Here is a 14,759-nt window from a genome sequence, read left to right as displayed (position 1 = left end):
TTTAATTAGTTTTTACTCCTACATAAAAAGAGATTCAAGATAATGGTACGATTTCCAATTTTAATTACTTTCTACACGCTCTAACAAAAAACAACTTTATTTAAGTACCTACATTTTCCTGAATATGATATTGTAGTAAAGTTTCTTACTTAAATGGTATCATAAACGGTCCCTGCCAAATGGTTATTCGGCTAATGTGTCGGAAAGAACTCGTTCAGACGCATACTAATATTAAAATGCACTCCAGAGTATGCGGAGGAAGTCGTCTAGAGGCAAACACTGAAGATGCTCTGAATATGCAAGTTGCAACTTGCTGTTTACTTTAACTGCTGCTTTCGGCGGCAACACTACATTTAGGTCTAGTGGCTTGTCCCATTTTTAGCTTGGTCCACGGGCCAAGTCGCTGGATTGAATTTTTAAATATTTTTTCTTCTAGCAACTGGGCCCACTCGAAGATTATAGAGTAGATTTTTTGTTGATTTGGTGTTTTATTAATAAAAACATTGAAGGCCCAGTTACTGGATGAAAAAATATTTAAAATCTCAACCCAGTGACTTGACCCGTGGGCCAAGTTAAAAGTGGTCCAACTCACTGAAAGACTCGTCGGTGCAGAGTGAAGTAGCGCATACTTGGGATGTAACAACTGTATTATTATTAAGTAGTGAATGGATATTGCTCTTATTTTCTTCAACTTCATGCTTTTAACCACTTCAGGAAAATTATTATGGTATGTATTTATAACAGAACAATACATGCAAACAGACCATTAAAACAATATTATTATCAGCATATAACATAAAACAATCTTCAAGTTCATTTAAAAACTATTTGAATTAACCTTTTGCTAATAAAGGTCAAATATGTAAAGCTGAAGACCAATAAGTGCACGATAATCCGATCATTAGATAAGTAGGTTCAATTCGATATTAGCTACTAACACTACTAGTAAACACTTTAAAAAAAATTTAGACACTTAATAACAATAAAAATACGTCATGTGAAAATAAAAACAATATTCTTACACATCAGACACCAGTAGTATCACGAAAAATAACAACCACGTCTAACGAAAATCACAATGATACTAATCTCCAGTTACTTTTACCTTTTAAAGAAATTAATTAGTTCATTTAGAAACTGTTATGTTGAAACGTTAATTGCAAAATGATTTAATGACATTGCTTTGATATCAAAACAAACTTCCATCGTGGAAAACCTGTCAACTCTAATTAATATTTGAAATGTTTTCGGTGGAAAATAACAATTGATAATCCAAATTTATTTGGTGGGAATCTGTCTGTCAATCAAATTAATTTAGGTCATCTAGTGCTTGTTAGATTGAAGCGCAATGTAAATGCAAGGACTTCAGTCTTCTACAGTCGAACTTCATACTATGTAGCTTTTTCAAAGAATAAATTTTAGTCTGTTTTAGTAGGTACTGATAAGACTGTAAAATTCTCATATGTAAATATAATATTAATAGGAATGTTTATTTACTTTATGTTTGCCGGTTACCCGCTGGAAATGATGGTATCGGCCACGGTACAAGCGTTCATAATAATACTAATGGAGTTGACCTTGACATTGTTTATAATGTTTTGTGATTTACCAAATTCTTTGACTTTGCCTGACCATGCGGTTAAGATAAAACGTGTCATAACATTCTAGCTAGACTAAACATTACATTATTTTGTGACAAAAAAGTTGATTCAGAGCACCTTATACGGACGACAGCGACAGCGCATCAATTTTACACTGCATCTTATGCTATTGTAATAAAAGTATTGAGTTTTATAAATTACATTTACAGTCTGATCTGGGAGACCGAGGAGAGTTGTGTTGTTTGTGACACTGTCGATTTTTTGGAACTTATTAACTACTATCGAGCTCGTAACAGTGCACGTTTTCAATTAAAGCCTCGAGCTAACAAATACACACTGTTGCGAGCTGATCAGCTGACAGATAGTTAATAGGTTTCCAAATATCGACAATGTCACAACTCCGCGGTCTCCCCTACTTACGAGTCATTACAGATACATATTGCGTCGGCGTCTACCACACTATCTATATTAATAATTTCGTCAAGGGGTACGGTAGACTGGATCGAAACCTTATATGAATAACAAAGCATAAAAAAATATCGATTTTGAGTCGACAACATATATCCGCAAAATTCGGATAATGGAGAATTTCGTTAAATTCCGATGGCACTGACATACAATTTCAAACAAACCGCTGTCGCCATCTTTAGTAGTTCACTATCCACTCCCTATGCGATCAGCGCCAAAACCTTACTATGGGTTGTCATCAATCCATAAATATAAATAAATGGAGATCAGTGCGTTTCGCGATTTTTATGACACACTCTTTGTTATGCGTTTTTTCTTTAAACCTGACATTGGCCGATTCAACCACAGAAAAAGAATATTAGCCATAACCATAAAAGTTGAAGTTCAAATGTCAATGTCATTTAGTTTCGCAAAGTGATAAATTCCAGTGACATGCAATTTTTGTAATGGCAAAATATTTGTAAGAAACTGCAAACAAATGCAAATGTGCAGTCGATGTGTGGAATGCGACAACATTATACTCGGTAAGCGGCTTAATATTTTTTTATTTAACCCGAAAAATAATAATAAATGACCACATGCATAGCCTGTGTTGAGTTGTTATCAACTTAAACAGAAACAGACACGATTTTTGCAGCGATTTTTCACCGTTTCATGCGCAAGTTCCACTTGAGCTCGGCTGGTTCTTATTATAAATAAATGTGTAATATATTTTTGCAGATAATTTCAATTATTGCGAGTGTTGTGGCTTAGAAACAATTAAGCAGATAAGAATAAACAAGGCTCGGGCACTATCAAATCTTTTTCCTAAAAAGCAAAAAGTTGCTTCTGCTGCATCACAAGATTTATTTGATGACTTTCAGGTAAGTTAATAGTGTAGGTCACTGAGTACCTGAGGTGAGAGGATATACCTACACCTACATACATTCACAATACTTATTATTATTTGAATATTTGTTTAAAAATAAAATATATTTCTCTTATTAAACTCAGCTCAGATGGTAAGAGCGCGACAACGGAGAAGTCGAGGATGTGGGTTCAATTCCTGCATGTGGTGTATTTTTTCATCACATCTTATTAAATTTGTTTAATAAGAGTAACACAATATAGCATTAAAAATTTAAATTAAATCTTTAAATTAAAGCTTTAAATTAGCTATTCATAAATATATTTCTCTTTTAAGGTTGATAACGAAGAGTTGACGCTAATCGAGGATTCATTGATGATTGATGATGCTTCTTCGGACAACAAGAAAAAACAGCTACTGTCAGTCAGCAGTGATGATGCTTCTTCGAACAACAAGGAAAAACAGCTGCTGTCAGTCAGCAGTGATTTTATTTCTTTAAAAGAAGAAGAGAAAGAAAACATATCAAATGGCGGACAGACCCCCGAAAAAACGTAAATATTCAAGCAGGTTTAGTACAGAATATCAGCCCCCCAGGACTAACTATTTATATTTAGCACTTTCAAATAACACCATTCAAGTATCAGTACATTCAGTTGGTTCTATGATTTATGAATGTGTTCAATGTCAAGCACTTCATTTTTTAGGTGAAAAAATTAAAAATCATTTTAAACATTGTTGTCATAATGGGAAGGTATACATAGATCCAGAAATATTATTAGATTTATACAAAGGCAATACGTCTGAAGCTAATCATTTTAAGGCTAATATACGACTATATAATTCAGCATTTGCAATGGCATCCATTAAGTCAAACTTGAACACATTCCCTCCAGGATTTTTCACTTATAGGGTACAAGGGCAAATTTATATAAAAACTGGATCTTTTTTTCCGTTGCAAGGTCATAAACCACAATACAACCAATTGTATATAATTGAAGATGAAGCAGCCTTAAATGAAAGATTATCCGATTCTAGAAATAACATCCTATGTAAAAGCAATATAATGAGGTCCTTACAAACAATGCTCAATGAATTCAATCCTTTTGTCAAAGTATACAAAAAGGTGGCTGCAATTTTAGCAGAAGAGGAATTAAAAGCAGCCTCAGAAAATCGACCCAAATATTCGGCATCAACGCAGTTTTATAAACATAAATCTCTGGCTTTGCGTCGGTATAACACACCATCAAATAATGAGGTAGCGGCCATCTTTGTAGGAGAAAACGGTGAACCTCCATTAAATATAGACTTCTCTGTACAAGAATATTCTCAACATTAACCTACACTCAAATCAACCAGTCCCAATATTGACTCTTTAACCTTTCCTCTACTTTTTTCCTAATGGAGAACTCGGATGGCATGAAAATCTTCAACACAGAGAAGAGAGTCGAATTGCTCGAAGCCGTCTTACAATGTTACAATTTTATCAGTATAGACTTGCTGTTCGTAAAAATTTTAGCCCATTATTTTACGCTGAAAAACGTGATTTTCATATAAAATATCACGCGCGCAGACGCGTTGTCAGTGTGAAGTGCCGCCCGTGTTTTCTATACAAACTGAGGTACTTGCATACAATGATTAACCTTCAAGCGGGCGCGCGGTCTTTTGTAACGGCAGCGGTCGCGCGTAAACGAAAAGACCTATAGGGTCTAGTTGAGAAATAAAGCACTTATTTTCCAATAATCATTTATTATTTTGTACGCAGATATATTATGATTGTATTAAAGTCATAAATAATTTGAATTAAGTGTTTTACTTAATTCAAATTAATTAAATTAATTGATTAAATAAAACATAACGCAAATATATTATTTGGATTAATAACCAATTTTGGAACACAAAATCTTTTAAAATACATCAGAATAGTTCATATACCTGGTAAAAACGATAAAAATGGCAAAATAATGATAAAACATAATTTTATAATTTTGGTTCAGTTTAGCTTGGTCTCTGAGCTCCGATAAACTCTCTTTTTCATCTTTTCTTAGTAATGCCTCTGTTATTTCACTTTGTACTAGCAGTCTACGACTTATTTAATAAGAAAAAACAGCAAGCATAATTCAATTATATTGAAGAAATGTAATATCGCATAGAGTCGCGCGTAACCTTTTCGACTACAGGCGCGTGGCGTGCTTTCGACGCCGGCGCCGCGACTAAAACAACAGCAAGCCATGGGGTGGGAAAAGCGCGGAGAGCTGAGATAAGCTCTTTATTTCACTCATAATGAGCAAACGACAGGCTACTAAAAATGAGAAATATGTGTAACAAGTAAAAAAAAAGTTATGAACGAAAATGTGTTAGGCGCGGTCGATTCGACGCCGCGCGCCCGCTTGAAGGTTAAATCTGTCGCCCCGAGCTCCGCGCCGGAGCGCGGCGCAGTGTGATAACCGCCTTAATAAGAGTTATTTACATAACCTATAATAACGATTGAATTTGATTGTTTTGTTAATTTGCTTAGTTTATTTTGAATGTTGATTTAAAATTAAAATAATTTGTGTAAAAACTTTTGCAGTTTTTATTTACCATATTTTTTAAACACAACTAACGAAGCTATATGAATCTATATTTAATATTCTTTGAGAACCGATGACTACAGAAACATCTATCTACATTTTGCACCTAGAATTGTGTATTATGAGTCAAATTTCACCCGAGCGAAGCCGGGTTTTCATCTAGTAATAGTATAATATCATTGTTATCGCCAGACCGCGAACGAGTATGACGCAGAGGCGAGTTCACAGCCGCGGCATAACAAGGTTATGCAATCTAAATTATTGCCCGGTTCATTTGCTATTACTAAACTAGTGCTGGAGGAATCAATCAAAACAGGTAGAAAACGGACAAGAGAATACAAAACTGCGTCCTTTTTGCATGCAGCTTTAGTAGTTAGGCAATAGACAAACATAGCTTATCCAAAATTCCAAAGTTATATCAAGTTCATTATGTGAATCCAAATTATTACCCGGTTCATTTGTCATTACTAAACTAGTGCTGGAGGAATCAATCAATACAGGTAGAAAACTGACAAGAGAATAGAAAACTGCGTCCTTTTTGCATGCAACTTTAGTAGTTAGGCAATAGACAAACATAGCTTATCCAAAATTCCAAAGTTATATCAAGTTCATTATGTGAATCCAAATTATTACCCGGTTCATTTGCCATTACTAAACTAGTGCTGGAGGAACCAATACATGGGAAAGTCTTGTATATTAGACCGGCTGCTAAATAATAACTGTACCACCTTAATATTTTGTAGAATATTATATTGCTGCAACGGCATATTGTTTTTGCGTATGACTGTTGCCACTGTAGCCATTTAAAAAATATAAAGGAGGTACAAATTCGCAGCCGGTCTAATATACAATACAGGACAGGACAATACATAATAATGCGTCCTTTTTGCATGCAGCTTAAGTAATTATTAGGCATTATACCAAAATAGCTTATCAGAGTTATTATATCATGTTAATTGTGTGCAATTTACATGCTTGTCTACATAATATCTACGATATATTTTTACATGCTACGCCAGACGTTACAATCAATGAAAAAGCTAATTCCCGTGGCAATAAAAAACTATGCAACAAAGGTTTTATTTTAGTGATTGCGATTTAAAATAAAATGGTCCTACAGATAATCTGGATGAACTTCAATTTACATTTCAAACAAAATCAAAGCGAAAAAATACTAAAGCAAAGACCAATTTTAAACAGAATGCTTAACCCAGATTGACTGTTTGTTACCGTAATACTCGTATTATTAGTATAGTAAATAAGTCCTCATTGGATATGAGTCTTGGTATATTTAGGATTTATCATTATTTAGAATCACAACACGAATACAAACAAAAATATTACGTGCTCGTAATTCGTAAGTTGCCAAATATTGAAAGAAAGAAAGAAAATACATTTATTTGGCACATAAATAGATTACTTCGTTCTTTGGTTTATAAATCGTGTGTTGGGACGAATACTAAACCCCCAGCAAGTGCACGCTAGCTAGTATCTAAAATTGTATTGAAAACATATTATTATAACGCGGAGAAACCGAGTAAGAAAATTGAGGCACTTCAAACTAGACTGGCTTAATTTTTCCCATACATCGAAACAAGTCAAACGGAAAACGTATGTAAGACTAGAAGTTATTAACCTAAGATGAAAAATATTACGTTAACTTGACGCACGCGCCCGCCCCATTTAGCGCTGCTCTCACTGTTATCAATTTATCAGCTACGAGCGTGTTCAAGCATAAGCAACCCCTTTTACTACACCACATTACCATAAAGTCCTGGTAAAGGTTGACAAAAATTGTGTTGACTTTGAAAGATGTTATAAGTAGGTGACAGTCAGTTAAACTGCGACTTAAAACTTTGGACTGTTTTTGTAATAGGCCTCTTTTCTAAGGAGACATCCCGTTTTTCAGGAACTTGTCCGGCCTGTCCGGCTTTTAGGATAAAATGTCCGGCCAAGTTAAAGACAGAGTCCGGATTTGTGTTTTTGGAACTGGCAACCCTAGTCGGAAAGGGTCCTTAGTTTTGACCAAATCATCAAATTAATCTATTCGGATTTCAATTTGAAATGCCTTACGTACTCTCTTGACAAGTACGAATGCTGATTGTAGAACACGTACGTATTTCCCGTACATATCGCACGTTTATTTTAAGTACACGCGAGCGTGTAAGCGATTTGCATCGCATTTCCATTGAAGCCAGACGGCTACGTTGGTGTAACCCGAATTCAAAGGCCGCCGCACTCGAGCCGAGTGCCGTTTGATTAAATCCATTTATGTACGAACGTCGCGCGTTTTGCTCTTTGTCTTGTGTGTTCTAGCTTCAAGAGCTTTAGATGTGTGGGAATGTAAAAAATCTAGCATATAAACGCTTGACTCCTAGATGACACCCATTTTATGTTAATCATGTAGAAAATGCATACTATGTTGATTTCATTTAATATTTCTGTTAAATTGAAGTTGTGTTGTGAAGGTGAACACACACACACAATATTGAAATGGTAGTAATATTCTATTGTCTATTCCTAAGAAAGAATAGTTAGTTTCCAGCTCATTGCGTTTCATGCGAAGTATTGCGAAGGCATCTTATTCAAGATGAGATGCAGTATCTCAAAATGTACATGTAAGAAGTTAAGTAGGTTGGTACGATATATTTCAAATTGAGCTATGTTTTCTGAGCTACAAATTGACTTTTCAAACTCTTCATTTTCCTTTTTATTTCAAAGCGCATAAAATACTATCTTATCTGTTTAATCTCATCGAACGTTAATAAAACTCAAATTTTACTTCCATAGCAACCACATGCACTAATGAGCAGGTGTAGCGTAAGCTTAATTGCTACTAATTCAAACATTTACCTATTGGAATTAGTTGACTTACCTTGTAGAGTATACAGTCACTCTGTATGCAATTAACTTAGCCCAGACTATGTGTATTTGTTTACTATGAATCATTTTATGAAAATCAAAGCTAAAAGGTTTATTATTATAGCTGTGATTTCAGTTCCAGGTGCTCGAATGTATTATTTTAACAGCGAAAAATTGACCCCATTATTCAATTATTTTCATATTTTATACAAAATGATATTTAGAACAAAATATTGTTTAGCAAGCAAAGTATTGGAGAGTCAACCCTGGACTATATTCCATGATAAGGCAAGTTATTATTTAATTAACCCTTTGTCTTTTAAATTAGTGTTTAAAGTTACTAAGCTCCAACTCTACACAGCTTAAAATTACTCTGAATATTTGAGCTTTAGAACAGCATTCAGCGTAGGGGTCTACTCAGCTAAACGATTTCAGTTTATCAGATAAATATAGGGTGTTTAGGGCTCTTTCAAATTAGACGATTTGAGTAGCAGTCGTGCGTTCAGCGTTTGCAAGATCGCACTGACTGCTGGTCCATATCATTGTCATTTTAATTACAACGCAGTTTCCGTGTGCAATACTGCATCCGGACGACTAACGTTCGGCTCAAAACGACTTTGAAAGAGCCGTAAGAGTTGAATAGAGTCACAAACCGTTTTGCAGAGTCGGACCTAGTTAAAGAAGTATAATCAAGAGTCTACTCACAATTGTAATGTCATTAGTAGTGTCGGTCGCCTACTGCTCTGGTGGTTGGCGAGGCGCATAGCTTTACCTAGAGCAAAAACAACGTGTTTAGTGAGTTTTTTACTGGTCAGTATTATGGTGAAGTAGCTTGGGTTTTTTTGCACACATTAGTACATGTTATTATCGATACGGGGCGGCGATATGTTTACTATAGAGATTAAACTATAGACAATCATGCAATCTGCTAACTGATTATTACCACACCTTTGGTTCAGCATTATATGGTATATTAGAATGCAACATTATCAACATTTGGGTTTTCAATCAATGTTAAAATAATAAATGCAAACAGAATAAAGATTTCAACAAACGATTACTTGTTTGTTTCAGGGTTTTACAGATTCATAATTTATCCAAATATTCAACTTCTCAAAGTAATTAATTATATTTTAATGCAGATAATAACCCTCATTCTGGAGCAGTTGTTTAAAAATAAACGCGAAGCAGTTTTACACAACTAAGACGAAATCTTTCAAATAATATAGGCGGCACATGTCGCCGGACCGGCGGCTTTCGTAAACAAAGGATTAGAATTTATAAATAATATGGGGTAGGCATTATTAACCCTTATGAGGAAATTTGACCTTGACCTACTTCTAGTAGAAAACAATTCCGAGGCAAGCCGCCTCGTTATTTTAGCTCTATAGTATAAGTATGAGTATTATAAAAAAAATAAACTTAGTTGTTGGCAACAACTTGTTGTCAAGAAGACCCACAGATCCAATATAAGAAACTAGCTGACCCGGCGAACTTTGTTCCGCCTTAATGGCAATAAATAAGCAGACTTTTTTTTATTTCGAACGGGATAAAAAGTATCCTATGTCCTTCTCCTGGCTCTAAACTACCTCCCTGACAATTTTCAGCTAAATCGGTTCAGCCGTTCTTGAGTTATAAGTGGTGTAACTAACACGACTTTCTTTTATATACAGGGTGTTAGGTAAATGGGTATATGAGCCGACACTAGCCCATGTTAACATGGGCATATAAATGGTATGGTGAAGTTAGAAAATTGATATCTTCATTTTAATTATTTTAATTTTCATACAAATCGGATTTTATAAAAAATATTTTGTATGGTAATAAAAAAAAATAAAGTTTTGATATCAAATTTCTGACTTCACCATACCATAAAATTATCACTTCACGGGATTTATTGCAACAATATCTATTTTAACGGTAAATAAAATATAATTTTATAGTAAAAAATGCAACATAATAGTTCAAAATATTATATTCACCATACCATTTATATGCCCATTTTAACATGGGCTAGTGTCGGCTCATATACCCATTTACCTAACATCCTGTATATAGATATGTGCTGCCATGATGTTATTTTTACATATTTTCCGTTTTTAAGGCTCGTAGATTTAGTAGAGAAGTTGTCTAAATACAGGGTGTTAGGTAAATGGGTATATGAGCCGACACTAGCCCATGTTAACATGGTCATATAAATGGTATGGTGAAGTCAGAAAATTGATATCTTCATTTTAATTATTTTAATTTTCATACAAATCGGATTTTTATAAAATTTATTGTATGAAAATTAAAAAAATTAAAATGATGATATCAAATTTCTGACTTCACCATACCATTTATATGACCATGTTAACATGGGCTAGTGTCGGCTCATATACCCATTTACCTAACATCCTGTATAGGTCCAATGCTTGTTCTGGATCAAGTTTTCGAGTTCCGGTAATACATACCTAATATAATAAAGGAAATACGGCAGATTTTCCCAATTAATCAGTTAAATACATTAACCTCCGGCTTCTGAATTTAGATTTTAAGCTTGTGTGACCTTACTTAAGCCTTAAAATTTTCACAACTAATTCAGTTCAGAAACCGGGGGTTAGAAGACATTAGAATTGGCTAAAATGGCATTATGATTAGATTTTAACATGCGTTTTTCAAAACGTTAATGGCTCGGAGTTGGAGACTCTATCGTGTGGGTTGTAACATGTGTTGTGGGTCATAACCCTAGTGTCAGACTTTACGAGACGCCATAAACGACTGACATGAGTCAATCTGAGTAACAATTAAATTTCACTGTGAGTCATTTCCTGGTCGTGTAATTTGTCTTTTTTGTGATGTCCAGGATTACATTATTTAACGTAATTGGAACCAAATACATGAGAGTGGGACCACTTGCGTCTGCATGACCATATATGAATGGGATTACTGGCGTGTTCTTTGCGCCTCCTAAATATTCTACTGATTAAATTCGTTGCAGGTTCCAAAACAGATACTATCGCCCGGAAATACTCAACATTTCCTGGTTGGGTTTCATTAGTGGCCAAGCTGTAGATCCTGGCTATACAGGAATTGCAGTGGTGGGAAAGTGTGGCGGGATAGGTCCCGTAATCCCCATATTACGTTGCTCCTGGAGTCTTCCGTCGACTGGAATCGCGGGTCCAGGAGGATATTACTCCGTAAAACGATATTTAAAGCTTTGAATGTTGCCATCCCTCTCACGAAAAGCGAGATTCCAGCATGAAAGACTGTGACAGATAGACCCGAAACTACGTAAACACCGTTTCGGAGTAGCCCTGTCCTGCAGTTCGTAGCTGGGTCAGTCGACGAAAGACTCTTTGTCAACTAACCATCCAAAAGGCATCAATTTATCTGAAGTTGTATCAAGATATGAATCATCAACTCACCAACGCTGCTGTTGTGACGTAGTCAAGCGATCACCGCTCCATCGGCGCACACGCATTGACTTGAACGCCGCGTGACCGCCACAGCGGACGCGCGCGCACAACTCACTTCACTGCACTAACACAAACACTTGGCACTCACTCACTGACGGGCACACACAAACACCACCTGGAACAACGAGAAAACTTTCGTTAGTCTCATAAGACTTGAAAAAAAAAAAAAGAAACAAATGAGTCCGAAAATAAAACCAAACAAAATAATAAAAGAAATGAATATTATTCTGTTATCTATTTTGTGAGCCGCTAGCCTACAAAAACGAACAAGATTTCTAAAAAAGGAGACCGTGATTAGGTCACCGAATTCGATGTTTGGGAGTTATCTTGTAACAGACTTACGTCATAGCAACAATAATAAATCGGATGTGGGCTATAAAATTGTGCACCTGCACCTATTTTGAATGTTACGCATATAATATTTACATTAATTTAACGACCGGAATAGAATATTTTAGTTCTATTACTTACAGAAAGATTTATATTAGACATTCTAAGATACGTATTACCGTCTAAGCCGACCTTCACTGGCGGTCTAATAAAACATGGTCGTAAATTTTAAGTACCGATACGCGCGAAATAATAGCTACTTTAAAATCCAATATAAACATTGTACTCCTCCGAGATTACCCGACCGTTACATACTTGCATTAAAGCTAGGATGCGGCGTGCGGCGCAACTACTAAGTATGTTATCTTCGGTCGCAACTCGTACCGGCTGAGATCGGCGTAATGCTTTACGGTCCATAAAGCGCAGAGCCGTTGGCAACATTGTGCCTTTACGTTACCTGCATTGTTTCCATAATACGCAAACTCGCGCGCTGAAGTGGCGACAACGACGTAAACATGAGGGTTCACAGTGGATTTTGTCCGGAATTACGACTTTTGAATGTGCGATTCCGCTTTGCCCACAAAACCAGTTCTCGCGAACTCAGTTTACAACTTTTCTCGTGATTCGCGGAGACATTTGCATTTGTTTTATTTACTGCTTTATCAATATCTAAAATAGAGATGTAAAAAATGCTGACCTAGCCGCAACAATAAACGGGATTACTGCAACGTCAGCGTATTCACCGAGGTTTCTTCCAAATAAAATCCGCGTGGCACCAAAAGGAAAAATCCCTTTCCCAGCTCCAATTCCCGTTCCCCCATCCGAGACAATGGTCGCCGAGCGTGCACTAGACCCAATAACGACGTATTCAATCTAGACCGGCTCACATAGCGCGGTGAAACGCTGTATAATCTAGATTGAAACAATGGCGCGACCGAGTCGTGTGTAAAAGTTTTCGGGTAAGACACAGACGTAGATAGAGCTGGGGCTTACTTAGAATAGGGGTGTCCAACTCCAGAGAGGTTTTTTGTATATCCGTTGCTAAGTTGGAAGATCAAGAGGGGCAAAGATTTCAGAGTTCAATGGTAAGTCGCGAACTGGTCTAGCAACAGCGGTAACAACTAATAATAATGCTACGTATCACCCTAAAGACCACCCACAGAGAAAACTGAAATTTCCAGTTTACCAAACAGAAAGCACACGAGTACACTTATGGAATATGGACCTTAACTGAAGGGTAAGCGTCACATCGACAGGTGACACTTGTTATTATCACACACGAGTTCCCAACACCTGAAACTGGTTCGGCAGACATAAGAATGGGCAGTGACCAAACAACACAGATCGTGTTCATTTCGCACAGCCCTCGTAATTCGAGCAAAAAGCAAGGGGCGCCCGCAAGCTGGGGTAAACTTTTAATTGAAAGGGCCATTGATCGCAGGAAGCGGGCCGGCTGCACGGCCGCCAGAAACAATGTGCTCGTTCCTTTTAACACTGCAGTAAATAACTCCAAAGGGTCTGCCGCTCGATGAAAATAAACCAAATAATTTGTTACAAACTGTACATTTCTTGCTGCTGATTTTCATTTTCTGAGTCACGACGAATTGAATTCTTTATCAGATTAAGACAGCCGAAAACTGTACTTTTAAATTGATACTAAGAGTTCCAATTGTAACGTACTTTAACGAGTATGTAATTGCGGAAAATAAAGATACGCACAATCACGAACACGACACATCGCATTACCCGGGCGAGTCCCGTTACTGGCACGAGACGCCAACGACTTTAGTGCTGGTTGGTACTCAATAGACAAGAAAAAAGTATCGATACGTCAACGGCTATTGTTTTTGTGTCGTCAGCGTGAGAGATTGATGAAGGCAGCGTTGATGTTGGTTTGAATGTGGCGATACATTTATCATTGCAAGGGTATTCAAGTAGTATGTTACTTGCTTATGAGTCGTAATCGTAAACATGGGATCTATTTATAACTCTGTCAACATGTGAAGTGTATCTATGAATACTGATTTCTTTATTCATCCCACACATAACCACTAAAAGCAATGCAAAAACTTCACCCAAGGCCGCTGATTCTAGTCTATTACGAATACATCGATAATGTCGTAATTTCGACATCACTGGCAATCTGTCAAATCGCAAGTTGAAAGTAACTGTAAAGCATTCAGCGCAATTAAAAGATCCATTCGATAGCAATGCCCGCGGTACATTATGCACTCATCAGTTTGCGCGATCTAAAGATTAGATTGGGCAGTAACTAAGTGCACTTAAGCTATTTAATTTTGTTTGAATCTGATTAAATTAGTTCTTAAGGAAAAAGGCGAGACGTTATTCTATACAGGAAAATTGCGGATTGATTATGATAATAGTAGACTACTGACTCACAGTAGTAAGATAGTTAAAGCGAGCCATATGAATCACAGCAGTTAAAGTGTTCTTCAGAAATAGATTAACAAGCAAAGTACATAATAATATTTATAATCTAGTATGAAGCTAATGGAATAATTTGCGTCATTGAAAGTGTGTCATTAAACATTAAACCAAATCGTTTGGTCATTTTCCTCAATAAAGAATTCGATTCGGTCGAAAACCAACCGTCGTATACCGG

At 36.2% G+C, this 14,759-nt stretch overlaps 1 protein-coding gene and 1 long non-coding RNA gene across 2 annotated transcripts in view; one reads left to right on the top strand and one right to left on the bottom strand.

Annotated features, from left to right (window-relative positions):
- LOC135083913 (C-terminal-binding protein) overlaps positions 1–14,759 on the bottom strand; it is a 119,480-nt gene that overhangs the window by 30,955 nt on the left and 73,766 nt on the right. The window contains exons 3-4 of the mRNA XM_063978666.1: positions 11,756–11,921; positions 9,054–9,120 (exon numbers count right to left, since the gene is read on the bottom strand). The gene's annotated coding sequence lies outside the window, so the exon portion shown is untranslated. The remainder of the gene's footprint in view (positions 1–9,053; positions 9,121–11,755; positions 11,922–14,759) is intronic.
- LOC135083867 (uncharacterized) lies at positions 2,490–3,830 on the top strand. Its single transcript, XR_010259728.1, has 3 exons — positions 2,490–2,593; positions 2,790–2,932; positions 3,253–3,830. It is a non-coding gene; the product is annotated as an uncharacterized LOC135083867 (long non-coding RNA).

This window comes from Ostrinia nubilalis, chromosome 24, assembly GCF_963855985.1.
Source record: "Ostrinia nubilalis chromosome 24, ilOstNubi1.1, whole genome shotgun sequence".
Lineage (NCBI taxonomy): Eukaryota > Metazoa > Arthropoda > Insecta > Lepidoptera > Crambidae > Ostrinia > Ostrinia nubilalis.
The sequence above is the reverse complement of the archived record's forward strand: the minus strand, read 5'-3'. Positions and strand labels throughout refer to the sequence as shown.